The sequence below is a fragment of the Mustela nivalis genome (genome assembly GCF_964662115.1).
Source record: "Mustela nivalis genome assembly, chromosome: 5".
NCBI lineage: Eukaryota > Metazoa > Chordata > Mammalia > Carnivora > Mustelidae > Mustela > Mustela nivalis.
The window spans coordinates 116,189,074-116,210,172 of record NC_139024.1 but is presented as its reverse complement, the minus strand read 5'-3'; the positions used below and the strand labels follow the sequence as shown (position 1 = coordinate 116,210,172).

Genomic DNA, 21,099 nt, shown 5'->3' with positions numbered 1-21,099 from the left:
TGGCAGGGTTCTATCATGACGTGATCATCTAGGAGCGTAAGCAGAGCATGTATACACGTGATGTAGTATGACAAAGCAATTACAAGTGTGGGCTCTGGAGGAATGCCTGGGCAGCTCAGTTGGTTGAGCTTCCCACTTTTGGTTTTGGCTCAGGTCATGATCTCAGGGTCATGAGATCAAGCCCCATGTGGGGTTCTGCACTCCACACAGAATCTGCTCAAGGTTCTCCCTCCTTCTCTTTCCCTCTTCCCCCTCCTTGCTCGCACTTGCTCTCTAAATAAACAAGTAAAATCTTTTTTTTTTTTTTTTAAGATTTTATTTTTTATTTGAGTTATAGCACGAGCAGTGGGGAGGAGCAGAAGGAGAAGGATAAGCAGACTATCCCCTGAGCAGAGAGTCTGATGCTGGACTCCATCCAAGAACGCTGGGATCATGACTTGAGCTGAAGACAGACACTTAACCAACTGAGCCACCCAGGTGCCCCAATAAATAAAGTCTTTTAAAAAAGAGTGTGGGCTCTGGAGATTGACATGGTGGATACAAATTCAGGCTCAGTGAGTGTACCTCAGTGACCTTGGGCAAGTTCTCTTTGCCTTTCTAAGCCTCAGTTTCCTCACCTGTAAACTGAGAATAAGTGGTACACACCTTAGAAGGTAATTGAAGGATTGAATGAAAGCATGCTCATAAAAAACATTCAGCGCGTGCCTGCCTCTTTATAAGCCCTAATAAATATTGTTAGGAAGCACCAGCTTCCACAATGGAGGGCAGTAAGTGCTTTGAGGCCCTGAACTGTAGAAATCCTGTGCCCCTAGAATTAGGTAACAAGGGGACATGCAAAAAGAACATTTCCAATGTTGCCTCTTCTGTGAACTCATGATTCTTCCACTGCACTGCAGCGGGGAGCTTGTCATTCTTAAACCCAGAGCTCTTGGTATTTCTTTTATGGAGGTTGTTCTAGTCTTTTTTATATTATGGTTGTCCTTTATACCAACATACACACCCTGGGAGCAGGATTGGCACTGGGTAACTATTTGATTATTGGAGTTGAATCTGGGCATTCAGCAGTGGGAGTAGTCAACCCACTGCTAGCCAACCAGAGAGACCCTCTGGCTCCTGATCCCCACTTCTAGTGAGTCTTTTTCCGTGGCCATGAGATGCAGGGTTCCTTCTTCCAAAGAGCTTTCCACTCTGTACATGGGACCTGACTTGGCTCCTGAAGCCCTGTGCACCGCCCCTCTTGGAGTCAGTTGCTGCCTCTCTCACCATCCAACCGGGGCATTGTTTGGATGGGCCAAGCATCAAAAGGAGATACAGGTTTAATGCCAAGGTCATTGTGATTCTTAGGACTAGCACCTGGGGTTTGGTTGTTTTGGGGATTTTTTTTTTTTTTAAAGAAGGAAACAAGATTTTATACATTCTTTTATTTTTGGTGGGGGAGAGGGTAAGAAGCAGACCCCATGCCGAGTGTAGAGCCTGATTCAGGGTTCAGTCTCACAACTCTGAGATCATGACTTCAGCCAAAATCAAGAGTCAAATGTTTAACCAACTGAGCTATACTGACGCCCCCAAGAATTATGTACATTCTTAATACTGAGTGTTAAGACTCTTCTCTGGATAACTGCAGAATAACCCAGTGAACTTGTGACTATCTGTAACTGCTCATGAGACATCATCACCTGGGGGTCTCTAGGGTTCCAGAAATTTAGTATGCCCCAAAATGACCCCTGTGTTTTTTGCCAGACCTCCTCTTCCAGAGTCCCTGCCTTATGGGGAGCATCCCCACTCCCCCGGTCACCTCATAGTGGCCCTCCATTTTTTCCCTCTCTCCATGGCCTCTTTTATTCAGTCACCAAGTCTTGTTACTTTTTCCTTCTAAATATTTCTTCTGCTTTTTGCCTTAAAGTTGGATGACATTAATGCTACTTCAGCTTGGGGCTTGTTATTTGCATTGATTTTCAACCTTCTGTGTCCTCATGTTCCAGGAGTTTTCTTTCATAAATAGAATGTGGCTGCATTTAAATTTTTAAATCAAATCTGAAAATCTGTCTTAAGTCAGTATAATTATTTACATTTTTGGTATTTGACTTAAATATATCGTGTTTTTGCATACTTTCCTTATACCTTCCCCTTTTTGCCTATTTTTCTCCTTTCCTGCCTTCTGTTAGATTGCTGGAGTTTTCTTTATTCCTTTACTGGTTTGAAAATTACATATCTTGGGGCATCTGGCTGGTTGGAGGAGCATGCAGCTCTTAAAGTCCAGGATACTTAACATAATACATTTATTTATTTATTTATTTATAAAGACTTTATTTTTATTAGAAAATGAGCAGGGAGAGAGGAAGAGGGAGAAGACAACTCCCCACTGATCAGGGAGCCTGACTTAGGGCTTGATCCGAGGATCCCCAAAGGTGGACACTTAACCAACTGAGCCACCCAGATGCCCTGTAACATCTTATATTTAATTCTTTTTTAAATTCTGGGAAATTCTCAGGGTACCTGGCTGGCTCAGTCATTAGAGCATGTGACTCTTGATGTCAGGGTCATGAATTCAAGCCCCACATTGGGTATGGAGCCTACTTAAAATTTTAATAAATAAATAAATAAATAAAAAATAAAATAAACTCTGGGAAATTCTTCTTTTTCTCTTCAGTTCTCTCCCATTTTCTCTACTCTGACCTTCTGGAATTCCTCTTAGATATATGTTGACCATTCTACCACCCAAGTCTCCATATCTGTGTTTTTGCTGCTTTAGCTCTTTAATGATCTTAAATGTTCTCATTTCTAAGGCTCAGATTGTTTTACTATTTCTGGTTTTAGGGGTGATACTACTCTTTTTTGGTCTCTTCCTCTTGGTGGTTTATTTCCTTGCATGGTTTATGACTTTGGGTTGTGAGCTCATCTTCAGGAAGGACTCTGCTTTAAGGGTAAGTGTTGTGTCCTGGGGTGTGAAACTGTCCCTAAGAGCAGTTTGCTTCTGGTGGGGACATTGTTGTTTCAGTGGTCCTGGCTCAGTTTTGTGTTTCTTTTGTTTGTTTGTTTGTTTTAAGATTTTATTTATTTATTTGACAGAGAGAGAGCACAAGCAAGGGGAGCAGTAGGCAGAGGGAGAAGCAGACCCCCTGCTGAGCAATGGCCTGATTTGGGGCTTGATCCCAGGACCGTGGGATCATGGCCTGAGCCAAAAGCAGATGCTTAACCGACTGAGCCACCCAGGTGCCCTATGGCTCAGTTCTTATGTTCATTTCTCGGTTTGGTGCCTCTTCACTGCTCTATGAGTGTCAAAGCAGGTTCAGTTCCATGGGTGTGGCTAGCTGAGCAGTTTAGCTTCTTATAGGTGACCTATCCTCCAGCAGAGCCTTGGAGAAAGTGCCAGCTTCTTGTTGCTTTTCTAAACTGGGCAGCCCTTTGAGGCTCTCATCTTGGTATTGGGACTCGCAGCCACAGCCAGCCATTAAAACCATCTCAGATGTGGGTTCAAACGTCCCTGGGTCATTTTGGTGTCAGTTCCACTTACTGTTCATGTTTCCATTGTTCTTGTCATATCTGGCACATGGTGTCATTTCTCTTTCAGATTTGGCTATATGTTTAAGAATATCTGTTTTCTAGTTTTTCTGTGTGACTGTAGTGGGACGGGGAAGCTCTTTCTTAATAATTCAGTGTACTGAATTGCTGAAAGATCCAGCCCACATTCTTAGCATCGTGTATGAAGCCCTTCATGGTCAGCCTCTGCCTGTCCTACAGCAACTTAGCTCTTTAATTTGTGTTTTGTTTTTTGTTTTTGTTTTGGGAGAGTGCAGGTGAGAGAATAGGGGAAGGGGCAGAGGGAGAGGCAGAGTATCTTAAGCAGGCAGAGCATGAAGCCTGAGACAGGGCTGGATCTCACTGCCCTGAGATCATGGCCTGAGCCAAAATCAAGAATTGGACGCTTACTGAGCCACCCAGGCGCCCCTTCATAAACTTAGCTCTTAAACTTTACACTTCAGCCAATTGAACTCTGCACAGAATGTGTCCTGTTATGTTTGAAAAAAGCTTAGGTTTTAGAATCCACCTGTTAGTTTTGGAACCTGTCTTCATCCTTTTGTAACTTGTGATTTTGGTCAAGTTATTATCTCTGTGCCTCAAGTGTTCTCATCTGTAAAATGGCAGCACCAGGCATATAGTAACCTAATCCCTATTAACCCCCTCCATGGATGTCATTCAGTCTCCAGCAGGCCACACTCATGCTCGTCCCTCCCAAGAAGTGCTTGTCTCTCTGTGACTTCCTTCCTTGATTCCCCTTGGCAGAGTGGCCATTACTCTGTCTGTGCTTGGGGTCTCTTTCTACAGTAATTATTACACTGTGGGTGGCTGCTTGTTTATGTGTCTCCCTACCATACTCTGACCCCCTTTTGAACAGGGTCTTGTTCTTCTTGGTGTTTGTTCTTTCTGTCACTTAGTGGCTGCTCCGTATTGCCAGTGGAATGGAACTGCATTGAATTTCTCTAGTCAAATAGAAGCAAGCTGGGAGTGGCAAGAGACACCAATGCAGAAAGAGAGAGAGAGAAAAGAGAGAACAGGTGGAGAGAGCAGGGAGTTCATCTTTTTGCAAGTTTTGTGCCCAGTTGATGGCAGTGTGGCAGAGACACGAGGTAGCAGTTTTCAACCTAGCTGCTGGTGCCAGAGACTTAAAGCAAGACAGCAGCCAGAAAAAGCCACAGAATCCTGCAAATTAAAGTGGTTTCCGGCCTTAAGGATGTATGCCCACATTCCGTCCCTAAACTTGCTTCTCCAAGTGCCAGAGAGAGTAGTACAAACTTTATTATAATTATAATTTAATTTATGTAATTATAAATTTATTTAATTATAATCCCTAGTGGACCCTAAGAACCTCTAACTTCAGAATAAGGCTGCAGTTCTGAAAAGGACAGTTGCTTTAGGAGTGGACGGTTCTGTGTCGGGGCCTCCAAGGAGACCAGGGTGTAAAAACTCTGGTGATCAGAGCTATGTGTCACCTATGCCCATGACTGAAAGCCCAGTTCAGGTTTCTGTCCCTTAGAAAGGGTGGCTTGGGGGCACCTGGTTGGCTCATTGGGTTAAAGCCTCTGCCTTCAGCTCAGATCATGATCCCAGAGTCCTGGGATCGAGCCCTGCATCAGGCTCTCTGCTCAGCAGGGAGCCTGCTTCCTCCTGTCTCTGCCTGCCTCTCTGCCGACTTGTGATCTCTGTCTGCCAAATAAATAAAATCTTTAAAAAAAAAAAAAAAAGAGGGTGGGGTGGCTTGAATATGCCTGGGCCAGAGCTAAACAGGCTTGTGCCAGCCCTCTTTGGCTTTGCCTGAATCCTCTGGACTCCTGGGACTCCAAAACAGGAATAGCTTCAGAAGAGAAGGGAATCTGATCTTCGAAGATCCCCAGAGGGAGTCTGGCAGACAGTAGTCTGGTGGGAGGATAGCGATGACCACACTGACTCTGAGTCCCCATGTCTGGGGCTTCAGGAATCAACCTCAACTCAGGGAGGCATAGGGCTAAGGGTTGGTGGACAGCTCGGCCAACACCCCAATTCTCTTAGTTCTTTCCTGACCATTCTCAGTCTGTAGCCGTGAATTAAGAACCTCTGTGCCCATTGCTGTGCTGGGCCTTCCTCCCGAAGACACCAAAACAGTAACAACACAGCCCCTCTCCTGGGACATGAGTTGGAGAGAATTTCTAGCACACAGGAATCTGCAGGCGATAATGGGAGACCAATTTGGAGTGGTGCTGCTCTGTGCAAAGCTGGCCCTCACAACAGCCTAGCTGTTCTGCTTTGGGCGGTTTGGACCATCAGTGTATTTTTTTCTTGGGTGATTTGCTAGCACTGTTACAGACTGGTCTGAGATGACTAGGGCCACCTTTTAGGTTTCTGAGGAATGGCCCCAAATGTGTCTTTATGAACTTGTCCTTCATTCCATTTCTTTACATAATGGCAGGTTAGTTTTACAGTGGCACTTGCTGGTCTCCTGGGGGCAGATCAGCAGCCAGCAATTGCTGCTTTTGAGGCATCAAGGATTTTCCTGCAGACTCTCAGATTGTTCCTTTGCCTTTACTAATCTGACTCCATTTTTCTAGGAGAGTACATCTCAAAGTGATTGCTGAATCAGGATCTCTGGGAGTGGGCCTTGGAATCTGTTACTGAGGATTGGGGGGAAATTGAGCAAATTGAGGTCTGAAGTTGTTACAGGTGGATTTATGGATAGGGACTCCCAAGTGGGTTAGGTAGTCTGTAGTCTGAGGTAGGTGTGGAAGCTCCACTGAGTCATAAAGGACCCAAGCTCCTTCCCGTTCCTTGCTCTGTCATTCTTAGGGTGTGACTGTTGTTCAGCATGGCTGTCGTGGGCCTAGATGTCACATCTGCATCCCAGGCAGCAAGATAGAGAAAGAAAGAGGGAAGAGTGACATCTCCCCTCCCTCCCTTTTAAGCCTACATCAGGAATGTCTTCTGCCTCTACCACTTTCTGTGACTGAGGGGAAATTATTTAATATCTCAGAGCCACAGTTACCTCATTTGTAAAATGGGCATGATAGCACAGACCTCAGGGGGCTGAGGATTAGAGAGGATCATCCATGTCTGGCACAATGCCCAGGCCACAGCGCGTGCTCTCTAAATGGTGACTGCTGTCGCAGCATATCTTGACACCATTCCCTTCCCCTTCCCTGTATGGTCTCTGCCCTGCTTCTCGTCTTCCCCTTTTTTTTTTCTCTGACACACTTTGCCCTCTGTTCCTACCCTTCCACATCCTTCCCCCCACATCCCTCTCTTTTCTGCCCCTCATTTTCCTGCTCCCCTTTCTGCTGCCACCTTTATTCCCTACCACCTTGTACCACCTCATCCTTGTTTTGTTTCTGTCCCTCTATCTCCCTGGTATCCCAAATTAATGGCAAATCGTTGTTGTGTTGCAAGGGCCAGAGAGGTTAGAGGTGGTGACTGGCCTTTGAACTGCAAGTCAGCGATGAGTAAGTTAAGAAAACATGTTTAATTGGCTTATTCATGAATCAGTTGCAAATTGCATTTGGCAGTTGGTAAGCAGAGATCAGAAAGAGCAGTGGCTTAGACCAGTAGAAGTTTATTTTCTGTTATGTTTTTAAAAGAAATCTGGAGAAGCCTGTCTAGGGCCAGCCTCTCTGTTCTGCCATCCTTAGTGTGTGGCTTCCAAGCCCAGACCTGCATCATGGTCTAAGATGGCTGCGGAGCTCCAGCCATCAAGTCAGGTTTCCAGGAAGGAGGGTGGTGAGGGGAAACAGAAAAGACAATGCCAAGCTGTCTTTCTCCTTCTTCAGGAGCTTTCTTGGAAGCCTCCCTCTCCCTCCCCAATAGCTTCCACTTCCCTCTTTGGCCTCCCATAGCTGCAGGGGAGGTTGAGAAGTCTTTTAGCTGGACATGTCTCTACCTGAAATAAAATCCAGATTCTATAACTAAGAGGAAAGGGGAGAGTGGATATAGGGTTAATGACTTGTAAGTAGAGTCTGCCACGATTCATTTAGCATGAATTTAGCACCTACAGTTTGCTAGTTATTAGGACAGGCCAGGACATCCCTGTTCCAGAGGGGAGACACAGATATGTCAACAAGCATAGCCAGCATGGGGTCATAGAAAAAGAGGGGTGGCATGGAGGAAGGCACAAGCAAGCACACCTCCCACACCTCACGTGCCTGCCTGGCCCAGGCATTCTCCTGAGTTTGTCACGCCAGCCTTCTTCTGTGCCCTCTCCTCTGCTCACTCTCGCTTGTATTGCCATTACCAGCGTGGTCATCGTTGCCGGAGTTGTTTTTGCCCCTTCATTCTGGCCCCAGCAACAGCCCTTAGGACCTGAGGAAGTGGGAACAGTTGACAGCTGAGTGGGAAGCTCTGGGCTGAGGCCACCCATCCAGAGATCCAGGTTGCAGGCCCACAGGCAGTTAGAGGCTAGGGGCAGGCACATTGCCCGCTTGCTCCAGGAACAGGGTGGACATCGTGAGGGGTCTTCCTCACCAGCCCCGTGGCATTGGCTACGCTCTGCTGTGTCCCTGGCAGCTTGTCATCAAATGAAACCTTCAGAGGAGTAAAATCCTCCCGGTCCCATAAGATAAGCATGATTATTTCATCCTCATGAAGTAAACAGGTGCCTCTCTGACCTGTGGTCTCTTTGATTTTGATCTCAGGGATACCACTGGCCCTCTCTCCTCTGCCGCCCCTTACCCAGTTCCCTTTGGGAATTCAGGGAGGCCCCTAAGAAGCTTGCTGCCAAGATTATTTTTAAAGGTGTATTCTGGCCCTTAAGGATGTAATCTTTCAGGGATTACTAATGGGTTAAAAGGTTGACATTTATGACCAAGCACACTCCTTATGAGCTTCACTGTGACCCTGGGCAAGTGACTTAACTTGGCCCTCCTCGGTTTCCTCATCTGCCAAATTGTCATCCTGGTTGTTACAGAGATTAAGAGGCACGTGGGAAGCACTTGGCCCACATTGGTTCTTGTGACTGCTCTTCCCCATGGTGCCTGGAACGATAGATTGGGGCCAGGGCGTGGGAGGCCTTGGATGCCACAGGAAGGAGTTGGATTTTCTTTTTTCGGCACAGTGAGCTCCAGGAGATTTGTGAGCAGGGCTGTGACAGATTATGTCCGGACTTAAGAAATGTCCCTGGCAGGAGGATGGAGTCTGGACTGCAACAAGGGAGCACCTGGGGGTAGTTCCGGGTGGTGGTGTCCAGGGCCTGAGCCAGCAAAGTCAGGGAAAGGGGACAAAGGACAGTTGAAGAGTCAGTAGTGAGGGAGGACCTGATGCTGATGTTTGAGCCCGTGTGACCCAGGGTGGCGTCCCACTGACAGGGACAAGGAGTGTGGGAGGAGTTGCAGGGGGAGATAGCCGGAGAGGACATGAGCACTTGTTGCCTACTGGGCATGAGGGGCAGGGTTGCCTGGGGCCTGACCCAGGGATCACTGGGTTTGGGAGGCGTGACGGGGTCCTGTGAGGCCTCTGTGTGCTGTTGAGGCAGTCAGCAGGTGAGAAGCCGGGGACGGAGATCTAAGGATGTGGTCACTGTGTGAAAATAACAGTGATGGTTTGTGCAGCAAGGAGGGGAGCCAGCGAGGGACAAAACCAGGGAGGAGCATGAGGGGAGGGCCATCATTTTAAAGGCTGTTGAAGGAAGAGCCAGCAGCAGAGTGGGCAGTCCCTAGAAAGACTGGAGAGAGAGGCAGAGCCCAGATCAAGAAGGGCCTTGTACGGCCCAGCCAGGAGCTTGAGTTCATTCTTGGGGCAGCAGAAAGTTTTTGAGGAGTCCTAAGCACGGAAGTAGATGTGATTCAGTTTGTGATTTCAAAAGTCACTCAGACTGGGGAGGGGGCAAAGAATGGAGACAGGGGACCCTTTTAGAAGATTGTTGTAGTCATTCAGTTGAGGTGAACCAGGAGATACTGGGCACTTGGATGGACAGTACTTGGTTCACTGGGTACCTGGACTGTTTGGATCTTGGGGGCTCCTGAGGGGATGAGGGAATAGCTCAGGGAGTCTGACTTCAAGGTTGAGATGTCAACCAAGAGGCCACCCAAACATAAACCAGGAAGGTGATAATGGAACCCACCTCACTGCTCATCTGGCAGCTGGAGTTTCTTGGTTGACCTTGAAGCTCCTGTAATTCCTCAAAGTCAAGGATAAAGCTTCAGAATGGGTGGCCCTGCAGATGAGAGAAAGAGACAGGCCTTGCAGAAAGGTTGCTGCAGTCTTCTCTCCCACCTCTGGGAGAGCCAGGAAGCCCAGAAACCCCCTGGGGACCCTTGTCCTTCTGCCCCTCCCCCTTAGGTGGCTTCTCCCAACCTTGCATGTGTATGTTCATTGGGAGATGGGGAAGCCAGGCTCCTCTGAGGCCCAGACCTGTTTGAGCCACACAGCAGGGTGGGCAGCACTTTGCCTGATGTGGCCCTATGCTCTGAGCTCCTAGCTTTGGGCTGCTAAGCAGAAGGTAACACTGCTGCTCCTCCCAAGGCCCCAGGGGTTGGCACAGGTGAGCCCACAGGCTGTAGGCTGACTTGTGCTGAAATTCTGCTGGCCTGTTGTGGTGTTTGCCCGGAGTCTGGGGCCTGAGTTTGGTTGTCTCCAGGCTGTCCTCAGTTTACCCTCAGGATGAACTTCAGTCATTTTATCTTGTTTTTATGTTAAAATGTCTGTTTATATAAAAATACCCTGCCGATGGGTGAGACAGTTATAGGACCAAAAGCGGCTGAATGGCTGTGGGACCGCAGCCCCACTCCCCGGGGGCGGGGGGGTGGGGGGTACAAGTAAGGGTATTCGGTTTCTTGTGTATTCTTCCAAAATTTTCCAGGCACAGACTCAAGTGTATGTGTATTTCTCCTCTTCCTCCTCCTATCCCCTGTGTCAGTGGGGAGCATAGAAATTGTTTGGACACCTGGCTCTTTGCTTAAGTATGTCTTTTACTTTTCCCCATCAGTAGGTACAGATCCACTGCATTCTTTTTTTTTTTTTTTTCAATCTTTTTTGTTGTACATATAGCCAATAATTTTCCAGCTGTTTTCTGGTGTGATCCTCCTAGCCCTAGGGGGAAGACAGACCGGAAGAAATTTTTTGCAGCTCAGGATACTCTGTGAGCAGTGAGGAGGCGAGAGAGGTTGGTTCTTGTTTAATGAAGAGTAAAACAGCATCTGCCCTCCCAATTGTTTGGGGAGCAGGATTGAGAGGTTCATACATATGTGCCCGGAAAGGTCTTGGGAAGCAGCATCTGCGGAATGAGTGTGGTGGGTGGAGGATGCCTTGGGGCAAGCTTCCCCAAAGGGAGTGGGACTTGAGCCAAACCTCTACAAGAGATGGGGGTAGGAATGAGACCAATAAAGAAGGGAGGACATTGCAGGCATGAGCAGAGGCATGGAGTTGCAAACATTGGCTGGGGCTCGGGGCCCCAGGCACTCTTGCTTCCCCGTCTAACCTGGTCTCATCATTCAGTTAGCAGATGCTCACAGGCCTCCTTTGTGCTCAGCCCTTTTGGTGTCCAGAGAGCAGCAGAACAACTCTGTGGGTGCTCACACTGCAGCCTGGAGACACTGTGTGCGTGACAGGCAAAACTGGTTGGTGTTGGTATGGGTCAGACTAGTGGTTCCTGACTGGGAAGGGGCCTGAAGAACCTTCTGGGGTGCTGGAAATGTTTGGGATCTTGAACTGAGTGATGATCTTGTTGAGAAATGTAAGACTTAGCGGGGCTACATGTGGAAGATTAATGCAAACCATACCCCATGACCCTAGGTGTGTTATATTCCTGTTACAGAGTAGGGAAAGGAGCAAATAAATAGCATATCCCCAGAATAAATCAGTGAGTAAAATGCAGTAGCCGGAAAGTGTGGGAAGGGCTGTGCTTGCGGAAATACAGGGACTTAGGAGCACATCGCAGGAGGCTTTTCTGAGGAAATTGTCTATTCGCTGAGATTTGAAGGATGAGGAGGTATTAGTTAGGTTAAGAAAGGTGAAGTGTCCCAGTTGGAAGGAACAACCTGTGCAGAGGCCCAGAGGCAGAGAGCCCAATGTGCTGGAAAGTTCTGGTTGAACACAATGTTGTGTTTGGAAGGACTGAGAGTTGAGAGTTCAGACCCTCACCCTCTCTCACTGTGTTGTTTCAGAAACCCCCTAGTGAGAGTCTCTCAGCCTCTCTCTGGTCTTTTTTTTTTTTTTTTTAAAGATTTTATTTATTTATTTGACAGAGAGAAATTACAAGTACACTGAGAGGCAGGCAGAGAGAGAGAGAGAAGGAAGCAGGCTCCCTGCTGAGCAGAGAGCCCGATGCGGGACTCGATCCCAGGAACCTGAGATCATGACCTGAGCCGAAGGCAGCAGCTTAACCCACTGAGCCACCCAGGCGCCCCCTCTCTCTGGTCTTAACAGGCATTGGAACCAAAGCACTTCTCTGCTTCTGCCCTCTCCCTTGCCTCAGAATTAAGTCCCACTTAGTAAGTAGGAAGTCAGGGCCATCCATATTAGGGCCCCTTATCTGTCCATCAGAGAGGCGGACTCCCCAGCCAAAGCGGGGAACCCCTCTGTTCCCAGAGCTGCTCTGTGTTTTCAGCTGCTTTGCCTCCTCACTTGTCCTTCCCTGGGAGTGCCTTTCCGAACTTTCTGACTCTGTTGGAAGAAGGACCATAGCAACTACTCCAAAACGATCCCTGCTCATCCCGAGTTAGAAATATTTCTTTGTCGGAAGTGTCCACCTCCCATGTGGCCTCCGTCACACAGCTTGTGTGTGCTCGCTGTCTTCAGGGGCAGTCTCTGACTTACTCCTTTTGACATCCCCCTGTAGGAGTGAGTCTAGGTCATTGCTGGTGCACAGAGTTCCCAAATCAATCCTGTAAACAATTTTTTAGTAGAGGGGCTCTGGCTAGAGGTGGGTGGGAGGTTGCTAGGTTGGTGGGGTCTTAGCAAAGCCTACCTGGCAAAGTGTCAAGATTCTGGTGCTTCCGAATTCCCAATGTCTCCTAACTTTTCAGGATTTGGGAACCAGGAATTGAGTTTCCTAAGAATTCCCCAAATCATAAGTTATTCTGTATCTTTCATAACATTTCATTTATGAGTTTTTAGTCATATTTTTTAAAAAAATTATTAAGTTTTAAATTTTAATTCCAGCATAGTTAACATACAGTGTTATATTAGTTTCAGGTGTACAATATATAGTGATTCAGCAATTCTACACGTTACTCCATGCTCATTGTGACAAGTGCGCGCTTTAATTCCCTTCATCTGTTTCGGCACCCCCCCCCCCACTTCCTTTCTGGTCACCACCAGTTTGTTCTCTGTAGTTAAGAGTCTGTTTCATGGTTTGTTTCTCTCGTCCTCTCTTTCTTTCATTTGTTTGGGTTTTTTGTTTCTTAAATTCCACACAGTGAGTGAGATCGTATGGTATTTTTCTTTCTCTGTCTGGCTTATTTCACTTAGCACCACACTCTCTAGCTCCACCAAATGTTGCAAATGGCAAGATTTCATTCTACGACTGAGTAATATTCCATTATATGTATATATACCACATCTTCTTTATCCATTCATCACTTGATGGTCACTTAGGCTGCTTCCATGATTTGGCTGTTGTAAATAATGCTGCTGTAAACATACATCAATGCATGTTTCCTTTTGAATTACTGTTTTTGTATTCTTTGGGTAAATACCCAGTGGTATGATTACTGGATTGTAGGGTAGAAACACTTGTCATTTTTCACATGTATGAGTTTTTAATAAGAATGAGAGGTCAGGTTTTTTCTTTCGGCGCTGCGGCAGCCACGATGAATACACTCAGGCTTCAGAAGAGGCTTGCCTCCACTGTCCTCCACTGTGGCAAAAAGAAGGTCTGGTTGTACCCCAACGAGACCAATGAAATCGCCAATGCCAATTCCCATCAGCAGATCCGAAAACTGATCAAAGATGGGCTGATAATCCGGAAGCCTGTGATTGTCCATTCCCAGGCTTGGTGCCGGAAGAACACTTTGGCCCGTCGGAAGGGCAGGCATATGGGCATTGCTAAGAGGAAAGGTACTGCCAGTACTCGAATGCCCAAGAAGGTAACCTGGATGAGGAGGATGAGGATTCTGCGCCGGCTGCTCAGAAGATAGCATGAATCTAAGAAGATTGATTGCCACACATATCATAGCCTGTACATGGAAATGAAGGGTAATGTGTTCAAAAACAAGCAGAGTCTCATGGAACACATCCACAAGCTGAAGGCAGACAAGGCTCGCAAGAAGCTTCTGGCTGACCAGGCTGAGGCCCGCAGATCAAAGACCAAGGAGGCTCTCAAGTGCCATGAAGAGCGACTTCAGGCCAAGAAGGCGGAAATCATCAAGACTCTGTCCAAGAAGGAAGAGACCAAGAAATAAAACTCCGAGATGCCAGCCTTAACCTTCAACTCTGCATGTTAGCTTCTTGCTCCTGCTTTGACTTGAAGTCAGTGGAGTCTTTCAAATCAGTAACATCTCTAGATTGATTGTTAAGCTTTAATTTTCACCAGAGGATTTTCATACTTTTCCTATTTTCCTAACTTTTCAGTTGATGTTTCTCAAGTTTGGGGATTAAATAAAACAGATAAATTTCCCAAGAATGTTGAGAAGGAAGTTTTGTATGGAAGTACAGTCAAGAGTTATCACAAGTCAGGGTGGCTCAGTTGGTTAAGCATCTGACTTGACCTTGGCTCAGGTCTTGATCTCAGGGTCATGAGTTCAAGCCCCACATTGGGCTCCATGCTGGGTGTGGAGCCGACTCAAAAAAAGAGAGAGAGAATGAGATCACAGGGCAGCATTTGACAAAAGTCAACTCTTGTGCCAACTATTGTGTGGTTCCCTACCAGGTAAGCTCCACAGGGCAGCCACCAAGTCTGGTCCATTATAATGCCTCTGGGGCCTGGTTTGGTGCCTTTACCCAAGGTGGGTGCATGACCCTTAGAGAATACTTCATGAAAGTTGTTGGCTCAATAAATGGGTTTCCAGCTAATGGCTGGCTGTCTGGAAGCAGTGTGTAAACAGCTGTGGCTGATGGTGGTTCACGGTTTAGAGTTTTGTGGAAGATGAGCTTCAAAAACCCTGTGAGATCATTATTGTGCCAAGCTTTGCATGACAAGCAGAGAAGCCTGAATTTTTATATTCCCGACACTGGATACACGATACACAATACACGACAATGGAACACGATACATCCAAGTCTCTGTTGAGAGTCATGGGTGAGCTGAAGGCAGAACAGCCTTTTTCCTCTCTGTTTTTCATTTAATAAAAGGTCCAAGCCTCAGGTGAGTTCAAAGAAGAGTGTGGTGAACATCTCTTACTTCCTTCACTAAGATTCATCAGGTGCTAACAGTCTGTGCATTTGCTTGACACTGTGTCATCGATTGTCCACATTCCATATTTGTTTGGTCATTTCCTTGCGAATAGATTTCCAGTTATCATTTTTTGGGCAAACCCACATAGGTAATGAGTGCTTCCTGTTGCTCCACATCAGGCAGCGTGATGGCCCCAGTTGGCCCCAGTAAAGGTGATGCTAACTTGAATCACCTAGTTAAACTGCTGGCTGGGAAGGCTGCTTTTGTTGTAAGGCAGAGCACTTTGGAAGGAACCTTTCACCAATGTGTTTCTCTGTCAATTGCACCTGCTACTCAGAAGCATCTCGGTGTTGTCAACAAGGCCCTGGAAGCCAGGAAACTGGGGTGGAGGACCAAGCTCTACAGCCATCTCTCCCCAAAACCGTAGGCAAATTACATCATCGCTCTGGGGTGAGTAGTTAAACATAAAAAACATAAAAGGAAATAGCTACTCAGAGAGGTGAAGCAATTTGCCTAAGGCCACTCAGCTAGTTGAGTGGCAGAGCCAGGATTCCCAAGCTGAACCAGAACCCTGCCCTTGTCCTTGATGACAGTCTGCTGCCTCCGAGGCACCCCATCATTCTTTTGGTGGCACCAGGCAACTCGGTAGTGCTGCTCAGAACACAGCAGGGCACCAGCCCTTGCAGGATCCGAGGCGAGAGGGAAAAGAGAGGCGCCTCTCTGGCACGTGGCAGGCTGTGCTGTAGGAAGGCGTGGGCAACTCAGGTAAGCTGCTAGACGGGCTCTTGGACTCTCCTCAGCCACCTTTGGAATAAAAGCTTTTGTATGGATGTTACAAAGGTGAGGCCCTGGCGCTGTTCCAGCACCCCCTTCCTAGACAGGGAGGTGCAGGTTTCACATACCCGGCCTTGGCTTATGCTGGGGTCAGCGCCCAGGATCCCCAGACTGGCCTGTGAATTCCAAGGGCAGTCGAGATGGGTGGAGGGGGTATTCCCTCAGCCCGCCTGGGTTCCTGGGGGTGGGGATGGAGACAGGAAGTATTAATGGGGGAAAGGTGTGCAGAACCTTGCCAAGCAGGTCACTGTGGGTGGGGAGACACTGCCTGCGTGCTCTGGACGCCCTAGGAGTTGGGTGGAGGTTCTCAAGGAGGCAAGAAGAGAGGAAGGCTGCGACAGTGACTCTGGAGTACTCTGGGGCCTCTCTGTGGCCCTCTGCTCTGGCGGCCCACCCGCCCACCATCCAACATCTTCCCAGTTAGCTCTCTCCAAAGCAAGTAGCACCAGAGCACGTGGTGAGTAATGTCTGTTCTTCATGCCCTTCCAGTGAGCAGTTGTTATGAGGAAAACAGTGGCTCCGGCTCAGGCAGGATATGGTGTGTCAGGACCATGTTGTCCTATTGCTGTGGAGCTAAGAGTCCAGGAGAATCAGCCTTCCTGAGTTCCTGCTGCTTCTTCTTGAGTTGTTCATCTTCACAGGCCTCCCGGGAAGTGGCCAAATCCAGGGCAGGGCCACTGTGACCTAACCAGGAGCAAGCTGTGCCTTGTGGGCCCAGAGGGGAATTCTGGGGAGTTCTTCTACCTCAGCTGATGGCCTCCCTGGGCCCTGCATCTTGGAGAGATCCCTTAGGGCTCTGGCAGCCAGGTCGGCAGGGACAGAGGGCCCCCCTGGAGAGAACCCCAGAGGAACAGCGGTGTTTATAGACAGGACTCCCCGTCATCACTGTCGGTAGCACTCAGGGAACAGTGGTAGTACTTGATTCTTTCCAAGAGAGTTCCGTCTTCCTCCTACCAGATAGGGCAGAAATCCACACTGGGAGCCTGACATGACCCGACATGTGAGGCCTTCCGCTCTCTGGATGAATTCCCCAGGTGCCGTCCTTCTGTCTCTCCACGCCCGGTATTTCCCCATCTTGTCCTGCACATCCCTTGTCCTGGCTCTGAGTCCTGAGAAGTGAGACAGCAGATTTTTTTTTTTACCAGCTTTTCCACTGAGAGCTCTGAAGGCTGTCTGTCGTGCAGGCGTACAATCCAGAAGCTGCTGCCCAAACGATAATGCAAATTGGAAGGTGAGGGTGTGGGCCGGTTTTCTGACTCTCCAAGGGGCTTTGATGTTGAAAAAGGATGTACTGGTGTTCCTGAGACTTGAAGACTCTTGTTTGATTTGCACTTTCATTCCTTTACCTCTGGTTCTGGTTTCCTCTTTGCGGGGGCTTCATGCTTTTCAAATATTTGTTAAATGAACCCTTATCTAGGACCTTAGAGAGCAACCACATAGGTGTGCACTTGAAAGCGCCAAAGGTGGGGGATGGCACCTGGGTGGCTCAGTCCATGAAGCGTCCGACTCTTGGTTTCAGCTCAGGTCATGATCTCTGGGTCATGAGATTGAACCCCATGTTGGGCTCCCTGCTCAGGGAGGAGAGTCTACTTGGGATTCTCTTCCTCTGCCCCTTTTCTCAAGTAAATAATAAATCTTAAAAAGAAGGAAAAGGACAGGGAGAACAGAGAGCAAGTTCTGAAAATGACTTTGAGATCCAACACCAGATCAGCTTTGCCTCCTCTGGTGTCCATATTCACCCCTAGTTCCCAAGCTGGTTTCACTCAAGTGAGATCCAGAGCTTTTGTTAGGGAGAAAGCAAGAAGTTTTAAAGGAGACTCCTGGCTCTTCTCGGCTCCCTTGCAAAAGACATTGATGCCTGTTTTTATTTTTTTATTTTTTTAAAAATATTTTATTTGTTTATTTGACAGAGATCACAAGTAGGCAGAGAGGCAGAGAGAGAGAGAGAGAAGCAGGCCCCCTGCTGAGCAGAGAGCCCAATGTGGGACTTGATCCCAGGACCCTGGGATCATGACCTGAGCCGAAGGCAGAGGCTTAACCCACTGAGCCACCCAGGCACCCCTTGGTGCCTCTTTTTAAAAACAATTACAACTACATACTTCTAAAAACTATTACTCTCCCCACCATCACACTCCTCCTTCCTCCCTCCCATTCCGGACTGTTTTCCCTTAGTAGTTGTTGGGTTACTGGGCAAACGTGTGTTGGCTGTGTACATTGTCTTAAATGAAATGAGTATGTGGCAGATGTGAGAAGGGACCCCTTGCCATCCCCTCCCAGCGGGGTGTCAGGGCCATCCTGCCGTGGCCCCACATGTGTACCGTCTGCTGCTCTGGTGGGGGTTGGGGTTCTGCAGAGAGTTCCATGGCAGGAATGTGCCAGAATGTCACATCATGAGACTGACTTCTTTAGCTTGTTCTGCTTCATCTCGCTTCTCTAAAATAATGATGTCTCGTGTTTGACCACACTTTTAAAACCTTTTTTTTCTTTTTACTTACTGAATAGTGTGTGTTCATTATAGAAAATTTAGAAAAATCACATAAGCAATAAGAGAAGAAACAAATATTACCCCTAAGAGATCACCACCATTGATATTTTGGTGTGCAAATTGTATAATACAAATGTTTTTCATATTGAATATCTTACCCAAGCCTTGCTTCTTCCGTTCAGGACGGCATGTGGATACTAATCCCGTCTCACAGTTGGGAAAACGGGAGCACAGAGAGGTTAGAAGGTCACCCAGAGGTACACAGCATATTAGAGACCAAGCTGGGAGTACACTTGTCATATAGGCCTGAATTAACACTCTACTCGCCTCCCCTCCCCTGTATCTGCACCTCCAGACAGAAAAGAGTCATGCTGGGGGTCTGGATTTCAGCAGGACTGGGGCAGTCATTGTAATTTGTCCAGTTGCCTTATCCAGAGGTTAATGAACAGCACCTAGAGGAAAGCATCTCATGAAACTTTGGCGCCTTACTGACGTAGGAGAAAAGATAGGTTTAAAGTATTACCACTCCAACATTCTAGCTTCATCTTGACCATTGGAGGTTTTAGGAGCCACACAATAGGAGGGCATGATAAATGAAGGAGGAGGAGGGTCAGGAACGGTCCCGTGACAATTGCTTCGGTAACTGAGGTCTCATCTGGACAGGATGGCTTGAGGGGAGGGAGAGGTGCAGGTCAGGACTTGGTGACCAGAGATCAGGAAATGGACCGGACCAGAAGTGGAGGTTTGTTGGAGGATGGATTCACCTGCCAGGTTGCAGGAGCCTTTTTAGCATAAGAGGGGCTCAGGATTGGGGGTGAGGAGCAGTCCTGTGGAGAGACTGAGAGCTCCCACCCTGAAGGCAGACTGGCTTATGGCTCCGCGTCCTGATCCTGGCTCCGTTGGGCATGGAAATTACTTCACCCTTCCCTGTTCTGTCTTGTCATCGGTAAATGGGAATGATAATAGTACCTGCTTCCTAGTTCCCACTTGCGAAGCCCCAAGGAGTCACTAATGTAAGGAGCTTACAGTAATGCCTGGCATGTAGAAATACTTTGTATGGTGCGCTTAACGCAGAAGTTGGATAGGCCCCACATGAGAGCTGCGGGAGGTTCTCCGTGCTGTGGTTTGGCTATGACCTCCTTCCCCAGCCTTCTCTGGTCCCTGCCACCCTGTCTGCTTGTGTCTCTCTCCATCCACCCCCTTCCTGGGCCTAACACCCTGCATTTCCCCAACCTAGAACAACCAGCCCTCAGTCTATAGTTAAAAAGCAGTCTCCCCCCTCCTTGATTTTGTTTTCTTCTCTGAATTCTATGTTTTCTTGAGCATGTTTTACTTTTAAAATCATTTCTTAGTGATCTTAACCCAGCTCTCCTTAGCCTTGAACCTTCTCTGAGGCCTCCAACAGAAACCGTTTCTTCTTTCTCTGGACTTAGCCACTCTCCCCCACCCCCTTCCCCATCTGTGTGCAGCTTTCCCTGAGGTTGTGGGAGAAAAGGCCTACCTTCCTCCATGATTGGAGTGTAAACACTGGAGGATTTGTCACCACATCCCCACCCCTGCCCTGAGAGGAGCCAAGGCCTATGAGTGACCTGAGCCATTTTCCAGTGACCACTACCCATGGGGTCTGCTCAGTGAGAGGATTTTAGAATCAACAGGAGGTAGGAGATAGATGCTCCAATACTCACTCCCCAGGGGGAAAATTAAGCCAAGTAAAATGAACCACTGCCTTCCAAGGTCACCTGACAGATTAGCAAAAGAGCTGGCCTGGACCACAATGAGGTACCCTCAGCCTGCTGATTCTGGACTCCCTATCTTCCCCTACACTGCATTTCTAGTTCGTTGTGGTCCTGATGAGCTCCTCTCTTAACTGGAAGGGTCTGGAAAGCAGGCTCAGATACCCCTGGAAAACTGAAACTGAGACCAGATCTCTGCGAGGCTGTTTCAGGCCCAGCCATGAATGGAAATCTTTTTTTCAATCATAAAAAGTTATTCACTCATTCAGTACATATTTATTGAGCAGTTACTATCAGCCAGTCATGGCTGTAAGACTTGAAGATCAGTGTGATTCTAACAGGTGAAAATTTTTGCCTTGTGGGGTTTATATTCTTTTGGGTAAAGACAATCAGTAAACAAAAGTCTTTAGAAATACTTACATATATGGGGGCGCCTGGGTGGCTCAGTGGGTTAAAGCCCCTGTCTTTGGCTCAAGTCATGATCCCAGGGTTCTGGGATCGAGCCCCGTATTGGGCTCTCTGCTCTGTGGGGAGCCTGCTTCCTCCCCTTTCTCTGCCTACCTCTCTGCCCACTTGTGATCGCTGTCTGTCAAATAAATAAATAAAATCTTTAAAAAAAATTTAAAAAAAAAACCTTACATATATGTATATGTATGTATATACATATAAGGGTGTACTCACCCCATTCCAGATAGTGGTGAGAGCTGTGGAGAAGACTGAAGCAGGAAGAGAAATGGAAGTACCTGAGGGTGGGCTGGGATGGTTTTAAACTGAGTGGTCAGGTGTCACTTCGGGCAGAGGGCAGACAGAGCCAAAGAAAGAGGCAGGCCACTCCAGGTTAGCACCGAACAGTTTGAATAAGGGAAGGGAGCTTGCTTGCAGGGCTTATCTGTGTGGCAACAAAACAAATGGATCCGCACCCCACCCACCAAATCTTACCAGGAGACCTTAACTATAGCCAGTCATGTACACCACGCAGGTGTTTTCAATAACACATCCCTATCTCAAGACTGTGTCCTTGGAACAGCCTCTGGGGAGCAGGAGAGACAAACAGAACCCGCATTCCAAAGACGAGGAAGGGGGTGAGGAGCTTTCAGTCACCTGGGTCTGGCTCATGGGTCCATTGCTGGGTTGACTTTCACCTGGGAGCAAAACCCTGAGGAAGTATATTTCAGCTGGAGGGAATAGCTGCAGAAACACTGCAGGAAGTTATCCCTGTTGCATTGAATACCATTGGCAGGGAGGCCATGTGCCTGTGC

The 21,099-nt window shown here is 47.8% G+C and overlaps 1 protein-coding gene and 1 pseudogene across 5 annotated transcripts in view; both read left to right on the top strand.

Annotated features, from left to right (window-relative positions):
* The window catches only part of PPARD (peroxisome proliferator activated receptor delta), an 80,035-nt gene that overhangs the window by 30,118 nt on the left and 28,818 nt on the right, over nucleotides 1-21,099 (top strand). The gene's annotated exons all lie outside the window — the stretch shown is intronic.
* LOC309865487 (large ribosomal subunit protein eL19 pseudogene) lies at nucleotides 13,250-13,856 on the top strand (annotated as a pseudogene). Its single transcript has one exon. The product of its transcript is annotated as a large ribosomal subunit protein eL19 pseudogene (transcript).